The following is an 11116-nucleotide window of genomic DNA, read 5'->3' as shown; positions in this document are numbered from 1 at the left end:
TCCGGACTTAGACCGAGAAAAGAAAAAGATAGTGGACTAAATCGATATAGTTGATCGTATTTTGTTTCGAGGTAAGTTTGCGGTAAATAAATGCAATATTCTATTATTTTATGTTAATTTTGTTAATTTCCAGCATGTGTATATTTATTTTATGAAATTATTCAAAGAAGACTCAAGCATGAATTGACGGAGAAGTAATTTCAGAAAGTCCCGATTGAACCTTAGGAATGTGTAGGATGCAAATGTCTTGACATTAGGGTTTAAGGAAACCACGTAAGACCATGCCAAGGCATGGAAATTGGTAAGGTTTGTAAGGCAAGGAAATCATGTAAGACCATGTCAAGACATGGCATTGATAAGTTACTATAAGGCAAAGGTCCCATGTAAGACCATGCCAAGGCATGGCATTGGTTAGTTCATAAGGCAAGGATACCATGTAAGACCATGTGAAGACATGGCATTGGTAAGTTTCAAAAGGATACCACGTAAGACCATGACAAGTCATGGCAATGGTAAGGTACCCGTGTATCCTTACTATTCCAAGTGGTTCAACGGGAAAATTTAAAGAGAATACCAAGGTAAGGTAAGGTAAGACGAGTTATACTAAAAAGGTAAGACAAGTTCATGCTAGAAGAGCAAAGGTAAGTACATAATGTTCATGTATGCTTGATAAGGAAAAAGGTAATTAAAATGTATTAATAAATTTGATTAAGTAAGTAAGTATTTAAGTAAGTGAGTAAGTGAAGAAGTTTAAAATATGTCTATGACAATTAATGAAGTTGCATTAAGTAGTATCATGCCAAGTAGTAAGATAATTCTTATGAATATTGTTATTTATTTGCATGCAAACTTACTAAGCTTAATGCTTACCCCCTTTTATTTTCCTTCTTTTTATAGTTTTGTCAAGCTAACTCAGGGATCGTAAAGTATGTCGGAGGTCTGGGCACACTATCACGGGGATTATTTTGGTATAGCTAGACGTTTCATTTTGAGTATGGCATGTATAGCATCGTAGCCATTTTGTGTGTATGATCTTATGATATGGCTGATGAATGGTATGTAAATGATTGATAATGATTAGCTGTTGGAATGGCTAATCAAGGACATGTTTGGTGTTATGTATGCCTAAATGCTAGTTATTCCATGGAAATCATGAAAAAGGTGAAATTAGCTTTAAAACAGTATCGGACAACAATAATGATGTGAATTTGGAAAATCACTAAAAATAGTAGAAATGGATTTATATAGTGAATGAAATATATAATTAAAGCTTGATGAGTCTATTTTCATATGGATGGAACAAAACAGGTATATGAGTGATATTTTATGAGATATTTAAATTTTTGTGAAATAGGGTCAGAGTGATTTCTGGATCCCCTATTCTGAATTTGGAAATTCACAAAAAATTTTACAAAGACAATTATAAGTCATGCTTTACATTTACAAATTCCTTATTGAGTTTAGTTTTATGAGAAACAACTGGCATAATAATTGAAACTCTGTACAGGGAGATATTTAATTCGTAATACACAGGGGTTAGAGTAGTCAAACCCTAAAATAGGGGAGACTTTAACTAATAAACTGTACTATTTGGCCCAACCAAAAATTCTAGAAAAAATTTAGTTGATAGAAATATGAGTCTAGTTTTAGGGAAAATTTACAGAATTGGATTTTGAGTTTTTTAACTCGAGATATGAATTTTTAAGCGACTATGACGCAGTTAGCCAGTTTGTCTAGAAGTTCCAAAATAAATTGTTTGAGCTGTTTAATTAATGAATTAAGTCCGTTAACACCTCGTGCTCGACTCTGGCGACGGTCTACGGTTCAGGGCATTACAGACATGCATTGGCTCTAAGATATTTAAGCCAGTGTAAGACATGTCTGGGACATTCATTGACATTGAGGCGAGAGCTAGTGTAAAACATGTCTGGGACATGCATCAGCCGCGTGAGATACAAGCTAGTATAAGACCTGTCTAGGACATGGCGTCAGCTTGTTGTGTGTTAGTGTAAGAATTGTCTGGGACATGGCATCGACACCGATAGATGAGAGCCAGTGTATGACCATGTCTGGGACATGGCATCGGCATCTTAACCCATGTTAGGGCTATTAAGTATCCGGTAGTATTCCAAATGGTTCAAAAAAGGTTTATGGTTTATATCAAAATGAGAAAAGTTAATGTAATTTGATGAGTGGTACAAGTACCTAATTGAAATGTATGAGATATGGGCTCAATGTATGCAACATTAGTTGTATTGGATGGTGATGAGTAAGTTGTATTTACGTCTATTTATGGTATTCATGAATAAGCTATGAAAGGTTATGAGCATATTGTTGTATGATAAGTAGTTGTTGTTTATTTTCGTGCAACTTACTAAGTTTTTTGTTACTCCCTCTCCTTTCCATTTTCTTATAGTGCTGTCTAATTAGCTCGAGGATCATCAGACTTCGGAGGTATCGATCACACTATCATCCGAAGCACTTGGTATAGTTAGAGCTTTTATTTTGATTATGGCATGTATAGGACCCTGACTTTTGAGTTTTGTGTCACTGTTATTTGGCCAAATGTGTTGGCCCGATCTAATATTTGATTTATTTTGTATAAGGCCAGGGAAAATGGCTAATATTGAAAGTCATTATACGAATGCAAGCTAGTCTTTCATGAATGTGAAATTGTTGGCATGGTTGAATTTATGAAATGTATGTAGGCCTTAGTTATGGTTGTTTGGTTGAGAAATCATATTAAGTTAGATTTTGATATGTTGGTTGGTGTTAGATTGTGTTACAGGGTGGCAAAGGCTTGGTAGATAGCCTTATATTATCCACAAGGGTAGACACACGGGCGTGTGTCTAGGCCGTGTGTGATAGACTGTTAGCCCTATGGGTAAGTTATTTGGTCGTGTGTCCCCTACACGTGAAATTTGCAAGTTAGTATGCATGGTAGTAAACACACGGACAAAGACACGACTGTGTATCTTGGCCGTGTACCCCTTATTGGATGCTAACGTCAGAAACAGAATGTCAAGGTTTTTAGACACGGGCTAAGACACGGGCGTGTCATGGCTGTGTGAGGGACACAGGCATGTGTCAGGCCGTGTGAAAACCCCTGTAGGTTCAAAGTTAGAATTTGATTCGCATGAGCATGGCACACGGGTGTGTCCCTAGATGCTTAGGTCGTGTGTGTCACACGGGCCATCAGCACGACCTTGTTATAATGACCGCATGGGCATGTTGACCTTCCACATGGGCGTGTGCCCTATTTCAAGGGTCATTTTTATTAAGTCAGTTTAAGGACCCGATTTGGTTCTGAATGGTTTTCAATGAATGTTTGAGGCCTCGTAGGCCCATATTGAGGATATTTGTCAAAGTTTAAAAAAGTTTTAAATTTGATCAAGTCTTGGTGACCCGAAAATGTTTAAATGCATGTGTTTAAGTTTAGTAACGCCTCGTATTCTGTCTCAACGTAGGGCACTGGTGTGGGGTGTTACATTAAGTGGTATCAGAGCTATGGTTTAGTCGATTTTAGAACCTAGCGTGAGTATGAGTTTAGCTATACATGTCATAACTGTATATTGATAGTGTGACAACTCCTGACGAGATAAATTGTGTTTTTATTTATATAGTAAATGGATCCTGACGTAGCTACGGCGGATGATGTGGAGAGTAATGCGCCAGCTTCTGCTAAAGGGATCGCGTCAATAGATAGTGGGCCTGTGACACTGAGTCAGGGCGAAGGGGCTAGAGAAGCTTACCTCTACATGATGGATGCTTGGTACACGAAGTTTGTTCGTGCAAATCCGAACACTTCTCCTCCCCCACCTCCTTTGATTCCTTAGTATGCTCGGTAGCTCTGTAAGGAGTGGATATGGTTAGGAGGGAGAAACCTTTGATAGATAAAATACGAAAACAATGGACTGAGGAATTTCAGGCTAATATTGATGATGACCTAGAAAGAGCAGAGTTCTGGTTGGAAAATACCATTAGGGTATTTAATGAGCTATCGTGCATGCCTAAGGAGTGTGTGAAGTGCGTAGTGTCACTTCTACGAGACTCGGCCTACCAATGGTAGAATACTCTCGTGTCCGTTGCACCGAGAGAGAGGATAACTTGGGAATTCTTCCTGGAAGAGTTCTGAAAGAAGTACATTAGCTAGAGGTTTCTAGACCAAAAAAGGAAAGAATTTTTAGAGCTAAAGCAAGGCCGTAGGACGGTGACGGAGTATGAGCGTGAGTTTGTGAGACGGGAGTACGTATCTATAGAAGCCATCATGTGCAAAAGGTTTGAAGATGGTCTGAACGAAGATATTCGTCTATTAGTTGGCATCTTATAATTGAGGGAATTTGTGGTGCTCGTGGAGAGAGCATGTAAGGCCGAGGAATTGGCCAAAGAGAAGAGAAAAGCTGACATTGAGTCCCGAGACTCAAGGAAAAGACAGATGGGGAAATCACAGCAGACCTCATCTAAGATATCGAAAGAGTTTCCCACCCGATCAAATGCATCAGTGGGGTTCTCGAGCAAGAGCAAGAAAAAACAGTACACGACGTCTAAAGCTCAAACGATTTCTATCGCTAGTGTTGGTAGTGCTCGGCCAAATAGGCTAGAGTATTCACAATGTGGTAGGTGTCATTTCAGCGAGTGCCGAGGAATGAGAGGGGTTGCTTCAAATGTGGATCACTAGACTACTTCATTCGGAACTGTCCGGAATTAGATGACAAAGAGAAAAAGCAAGATATGAGAGCGAATAGTGCTCATTCGAGGGGTAGACCATAGAAGAACCTGGGTAGTGGGGCTAGCAGTAGAAGTGCTCCTAGAGATTCTGCTGTGAGGTCTGAGGGCCGAGTGCCTACAAGAACTTAAGCCATTCACGCTCGTGAAGTGGCATCTTCACTGGATGTGATTATGGGTACTTTTTCTCTTCACGATATTTCTGTTGTTGCTTTAATTAATCTGGGGTCTGCCCATTCTTATGTTTTCATGAAATTAGTACTCAGTATGAATATGTCAATTGAGTCTATAAAATTTGTAGTATAGTGTTAGTTCAAAAAATATGTAGAAACTGTCCTTTGATGGTTAGAGGTCATTGTTTTTCGGCTAACCTCATACTGCTACCGTTTTATGAATTTGACTTAATCCTCGGTATGGATTGGTTGACTTCTCTTAATGTCGTATTGGATTGTGGAAGAAGAGTTATTGAGTTGAAATGTGAAGACGGGAATATTCTTCGAGTTGAACCAGATGAATCAGATAACTCACCTGTAGTGATTTCGTCTATGACTGCAGAGAGGTATTTTAGAAAAGGGTGTTAAACTTATCTCGCTTTTGTATTGAACACTCAAGCATCTGAATTGAAGACCGAATTAGTGCTAGTGGTATGTGAGTTTACAGATGTGTTTCCAGAGGAATTACCTAGACTACCTCCAGTGAGGGAAGTTGAATTTGGAATTGAGTTAGTCCCTGGTATGGCACCCATCTCGATTGCTCCGTATAGGATGACTCCTACAGAGTTAAAGGATTTGAAGGTTCAACTATAATAGTTAATTGATAAGGGATTTGCGAGACCGAGTTTTTCTCCGTGGGGTGCCCCAGTGCTATTTGTGAAGAAAAAGGATGGATTGATGAGATTGTGCATAGACTACCGATAGCTCAACAAAGTGAATGTGAAGAAAAAGTATCCCTTGCCAAGGATCGATGATTTGTTCGATCAGTTGATGGAAGCCACCATGTTTTCTAAGATAGATTTAAGGTCAGACTACTACCAGTTAAGGGTTAAGAATCAAGATGTACCAAAGACTGCTTTTCGGATGAGGTACGACCATTATGAGTTCCTCGTCATGCCTTTTGGTTTAACGAATGCCCCTAAGGTATTTATGGATTTAATGAACCGCATTTTTTGACCCTATTTTGATAAGTTCATTGTCATTTTTATCGATGACATATTGATTTATTTACATGATGAGAACGAGCACGCAGAGCATTTGAAAATGGTTCTACAAACCTTGAGAGATAAGCAGTTATACGCCAAGTTCACTAAGAGTGAATTTTGGCTATGAAAAGTCAGATTCTTGGGACACATTGTATCAGGTTACGGGATTAGAGTTGACCCGAGTAAGAACTCAGCTATCGTTGAGTGGAAATTGCTGGAGAATGTGACAGTGGTTCGAAGCTTTCTCGGGTTAGCTGGGTACTACAGACGATTTGTCAAAGAATTCTTAATGATAGCTACTCTGATGAAAAGGTTGTTACAGAAGGATGTCAAGTTTGAATGGATAGAAAAGTGCCAACAGAGTTTTGAGAAACTAAAGGCTTTGTTGACCGAAGCCCCAACTTTAGTGCAACCGAAATCGGGAAAAAAGTTTGTGGTGTATAGTGATTCATCCCTGAATGGGTTAGGATGTGTGCTTATACAAGAAGGCAAGGTAATAGCCTATGCCTCGAGATAGCTAAAGCCACATGGGAAGAATTACCCGACCCACGATTTAGAGCTAATGATAAGTCGTAATTTATGCATATTTTTACCCCATGTTTAAAGCATTTTATGGATGATTTTCCATTAAAATTGGTGAATTTGATGCTCCTAATGCTTTAATTTCATGTTTTATACTTAGGAGAGCATAAGGGAGTGAAAGGAATGAGAAACGGGCCAAAAATGGAGAAAATGGGCCAAAGTACAAACTCAACACGGCCTAGACTTCCTCACACAAGCATCCCACACGACCGTGCCATTCTAACAGGCTTGAGCACGGCCTGAAGTAATCTCACACGGGTGTGTCCTTGCTGAGCCCAAGTTGAGTCCAATTCTGAAAAGGCTAATTTTGAGGGCTCATAGGCATTCCAAAGCCTATAAATACACCCTAGAAGAGGAGAAAAGGGGGACACACAGAATAGAGAGTAAGGAATTACTCCAAGGAAGCTGATTGATTCATCTCAGAAGCCAGATTCATCATCAAGACTGAAGATCTCTCCTCAATTTCCCTTTAGGAGTTTTGGGTTTTCTTTATGTTTTGTATTCTTTATTGTTCTGAGATGTTTTCTTATTTAGTTATGAACTAAATCCTCTAAATACCTAAGGGGAATGAAACCTAAGACGAATCTTGTTATTATTTTCTGAATTGTATGATAAATATTTAACTTGTTCTTAATTATGTGTTCTTAATTCTTGTTTTGATTTCCCAGGATACTGATTCAAGATAAGCTCTTATTCAGAGGAGGAATAGACTCTGTCTAAGAGTACATTTATCATAATTAAGCGGAGTTGATTGCACGCCTAGACATAGGGTGACAAGATTTTGCCGGATTAGGGTGAAACCTAATAAGGGGATCCATAGATCGAGTTAATGCAACCCTAGAGTGTTAATTAGAGAAAAGTCTTGGTTATTCAATCTAGGGATTAGACGTTATTAGTCTTGAATAAGGATAATAACATAACTTAGGGATCTCTACGGAACAAGTTAAATGAATAAATTGTCCGATTCGGAGCCAGAATAACAAGTACAGTCTAGGTGGATTTTTCCTTAGGGATAGTCTTCATTCAATCGATTTTTCCAAAAGAAATTCTCCAATTCCATTATCTGTGCGTTCTTAGTTTAGATAATTAGTTATTTAAAATAAAAACCTCTTTATTCTTAGGCTAGACAATAAAAAGACAGTCATTACTAGTACTTTTAGTTCCTTTGGGTTCGACAATCTGGTCTTGCTAAAACTATACTACTGTTCGATAAGTACACTGCCTACATCACGATAATAATTAGTTTCAAGAACGATTAATTTTAAATATTTAAAACCTATCAGAAAATAACGCAATCAATTTTATTACTTTAGCCATTTATTTTTCTTGCAATTTAATTTTATATTATTATTATTACTTACTTATTTACTTTTTCCTTCTCTTGGCAGGTTTTTATAGTTTATGACTAGAAGAAACCCGTCAGGGCCATTATTTTTTTACGAATAAATTGATCGTACAGTTCGTAGAAACCAAAGAGAAATAAGGCGAAGCTTAAGAAACATGGAGAATGAGCAAGAAGACGATACTCAACCCCCAACCAAAGAGATGGCTGAAAACCAAGGCAATCAACTACCTCCTGCAATTGCGATTAATCAAAATCCTGCTCCACGTACTATGTATGATTATGCTAAACCTTCTTTAACAGGAACTGAATCAAGCATAGTTAGACCTGCTGTAGCTGTAAATACTTTTGAATTAAAACCTAACACTATTCAAATGATACAATAATTTGTTCAGTTTGATGGTTTGCAGGATGATGATCCCAACGCTTATTTAGCGAACTTCTTAGAACTATGCGATACATTTAAAATTAATAGCGTTTCTGATGAAGCCATACGTCTTCGGTTGTTTCCCTTTTCATTGAGGAGCAAAGCTAAACAGTGGTTGAACTCATTACCACTAGGGTCAATTACTACTTGGGAACAAATGATCGAAAAATTTTTACTAAAATATTTTTCACCGGCTAAAACGGCTAAATTACGTAATGATATCTCTTCTTTTGTGCAGATGGATTTAGAAACCCTCTACGATGCATGGGAGAGATACAATGACTTACTGAGAAGGTGCCCTCACCATGAGTTACCGCTTTGCCTCCAAGTTCAAACATTCCACAATGGTCTGAATCCTTCGACTCGGCAAATGGTTGACGCAGCTGTTGGCAGAACCATCAATAATAAAACACCTGAAGATGCCTATGAGTTTATTGGGGAGATGTCACTGAATAACTATTAGTGGCAAGTCATGAGGACAAAGCAAACGAAAACAACCGGTGTTTATAACGTCGATTCGGTCACCATGCTGTCAAATCAGGTAGAACTCTTGAATAAAAAGATTGATGGTTTTCTTAGTTCTTTATAGGTTCACCCAGTAATGTAGTGCGAAGCAAGTAGCGGTGGAACAAGCCATTCAGAATACCAACCTTATGGCCATAACATGGATAACGAGCAACTAAACTACATGGGTAATAATCCTCGACCTCAAAACAATCCATTTAGTAACACTTACAATGCAGGTTGGAGGAACCATCCCAATTTTTCGTGGGGAGGCCAAGGAATTCAAAGACCACAACATCCTTTGGGTTTTCAGCAACCACCCTACCAACAAGAAAAGAAGCCGAACCTTGAAGAGATGCTCTCAAAGTTTATATTAGTGTCAGAAACTCGTTTCCAGAACACCAAGACAGCACTTAAGAATCAACAAGCATCAATCCAAGGGCTTGAAACTTAGATAAGCCAACTATCCAAATTAATTTCAGAAAGACCACTAGGGTGTTTAGCTAGTAACACCCAATCAAAAGAGCATGTAGAAGCAGTTACACTAAGAAGTGGGAAAGTGTTAGTGGAAACTGAAAAGAAGTTAACACAAGAAGCCGTGATAAGCGAAAGAGGGGAAGAAAAAAACCGAAAATAGTGACAAACAAGTGCCGAAAGAATATAAACCTCTGGTTCTGTACCCAGAAAAATTGAAAAAAGATCACATTGATGCGGAATTCGGTAAGTTTCTTAAACTTTTTAAGCAATTACATATCAACTTTCCTTTTGTTGAAGCCATCTCGCAGATGCCTATATACGCAAAATTTTTGAAAGAGCTTCTAACAAATAAAAGGAAATTCGAGGACTTGTCTATAGTAGAACTCAACGAGTAGTGTTCAGCCATACTCCAAAACAGGTTGCCAACCAAACTGAAAGATCCAGGGAGTTTTACTATTCCTTGCTTAATTGGTAGTCTGAATGTTGAAAAAGCACTAGCTGATTTAGGTGCTAGCATTAATTTGATGCCATATAAAATGTTCAAACAACTAGGTCTTGGGGAACCTAAACCTACTAGGATGAGTATTCAATTAGCCAATAGATCTGTTAAATATCCTAGGGGCATTATAGAAGGCGTACTCGTGAAAGTAGATAAATTCATATTTCCTATTGACTTTGTTGTGCTTGACATGGATGAAGATGTGGAAGTGCCCTTAATTTTAGGGTGCTCATTTTTAGCCACTGCTAGGGCTGTAATCGATGTGGGTGACGATAAACTGGCACTTAGAGTAGGTGACGAGGATATTATCTTTAAAATTTATGATGTTATGAGGTTTTATATGGAACAAGATGATTCATGTTATTTTATTGCCTCTATTGATCATACTACTCAAGACTCTTTTTAGGAAATTATACAGTAGGACACATTGGAACTGTATCTAGCTCAAGAAGAGGAGACAGATGATGAACCTAATGAGTACTCTTCAAGACAAGTAGAATATGAGGGCATTAAGCTAAACAATGAACTTAAGCAAAAACCCTCTATTTAAGAGCCCCCCAAACTGGAACTTAAACAATTACCAAACCACTTGGTGTACACATTCCTTGGAAATTACTCTACATTACTGGTTATCATTGCTTCTAACTTGCAACCCAAGGAGAAAGAGGAATTAATCCAAGTATTAAAAGAACATAAAAATGCCATAGCTTGGAAAATTTATAACATTAAAGGAATCAGCCCTTTCTTTTGCACCCATAAAATTTTTATGGAAGATGAATACAAACCGTGTGTGCAAGCTCAAAGACGTCTGAACCCCAACATGAAGGAAGTTGTAAAAGCTGAGGTAATTAAACTTTTAGATGCTGGGATTATTTATCCTATTTTTGACAGTTCTTGGGTAAGTCCAGTACAGGTTGCCCCTAAGAAAGGCGGCATGACAGTTGTGACCAACAAGAAGAATGAATTCATCCCAACAAGGACAGTCACAGGATGGAGAGTTTGCATCGATTACAGGAAACTGAATGATGCCACAAGAAAAGATCACTTCCCTTTTCCATTCATTGACCAAATGTTGGAAAGATTATCTGGGAACATGTACTACTATTTTTTAGACGGACTCTCGGGTTATTTCCAAATACCAATAACTCTTGAAGATCAAGAAAAGAAGACATTCACATGCCCATATGGTACGTTTTCTTATCGTAGAATGCCTTTTGGATTATGTAATGCTCCTGCCACTTTTCAGCGCTTCATGATGGCCATCTTCGATGAACTCGTAGAAGATATCATGGAAGTATTTATGGATGATTCTCGGTATTCGATAACTCTTTCTATCTCTATCTTAAAAATTTAAAACGAGTT

General features: G+C 38.1%; 1 non-coding gene across 1 annotated transcript; it reads right to left on the bottom strand.

Annotated features, from left to right (window-relative positions):
* Positions 1–8479: 8479 nt before the first annotated feature.
* LOC121208857 (small nucleolar RNA R71) lies at positions 8480–8586 on the bottom strand. The gene has a single exon (XR_005903981.1). It is a non-coding gene; the product is annotated as a small nucleolar RNA R71 (small nucleolar RNA).
* Positions 8587–11116: the final 2530 nt, after the last annotated feature.

This window comes from Gossypium hirsutum, chromosome A10, assembly GCF_007990345.1.
Source record: "Gossypium hirsutum isolate 1008001.06 chromosome A10, Gossypium_hirsutum_v2.1, whole genome shotgun sequence".
NCBI lineage: Eukaryota > Viridiplantae > Streptophyta > Magnoliopsida > Malvales > Malvaceae > Gossypium > Gossypium hirsutum.
Note: the sequence above shows the minus strand (reverse complement) of the source record. Positions and strands in the feature narration are given on the sequence as shown.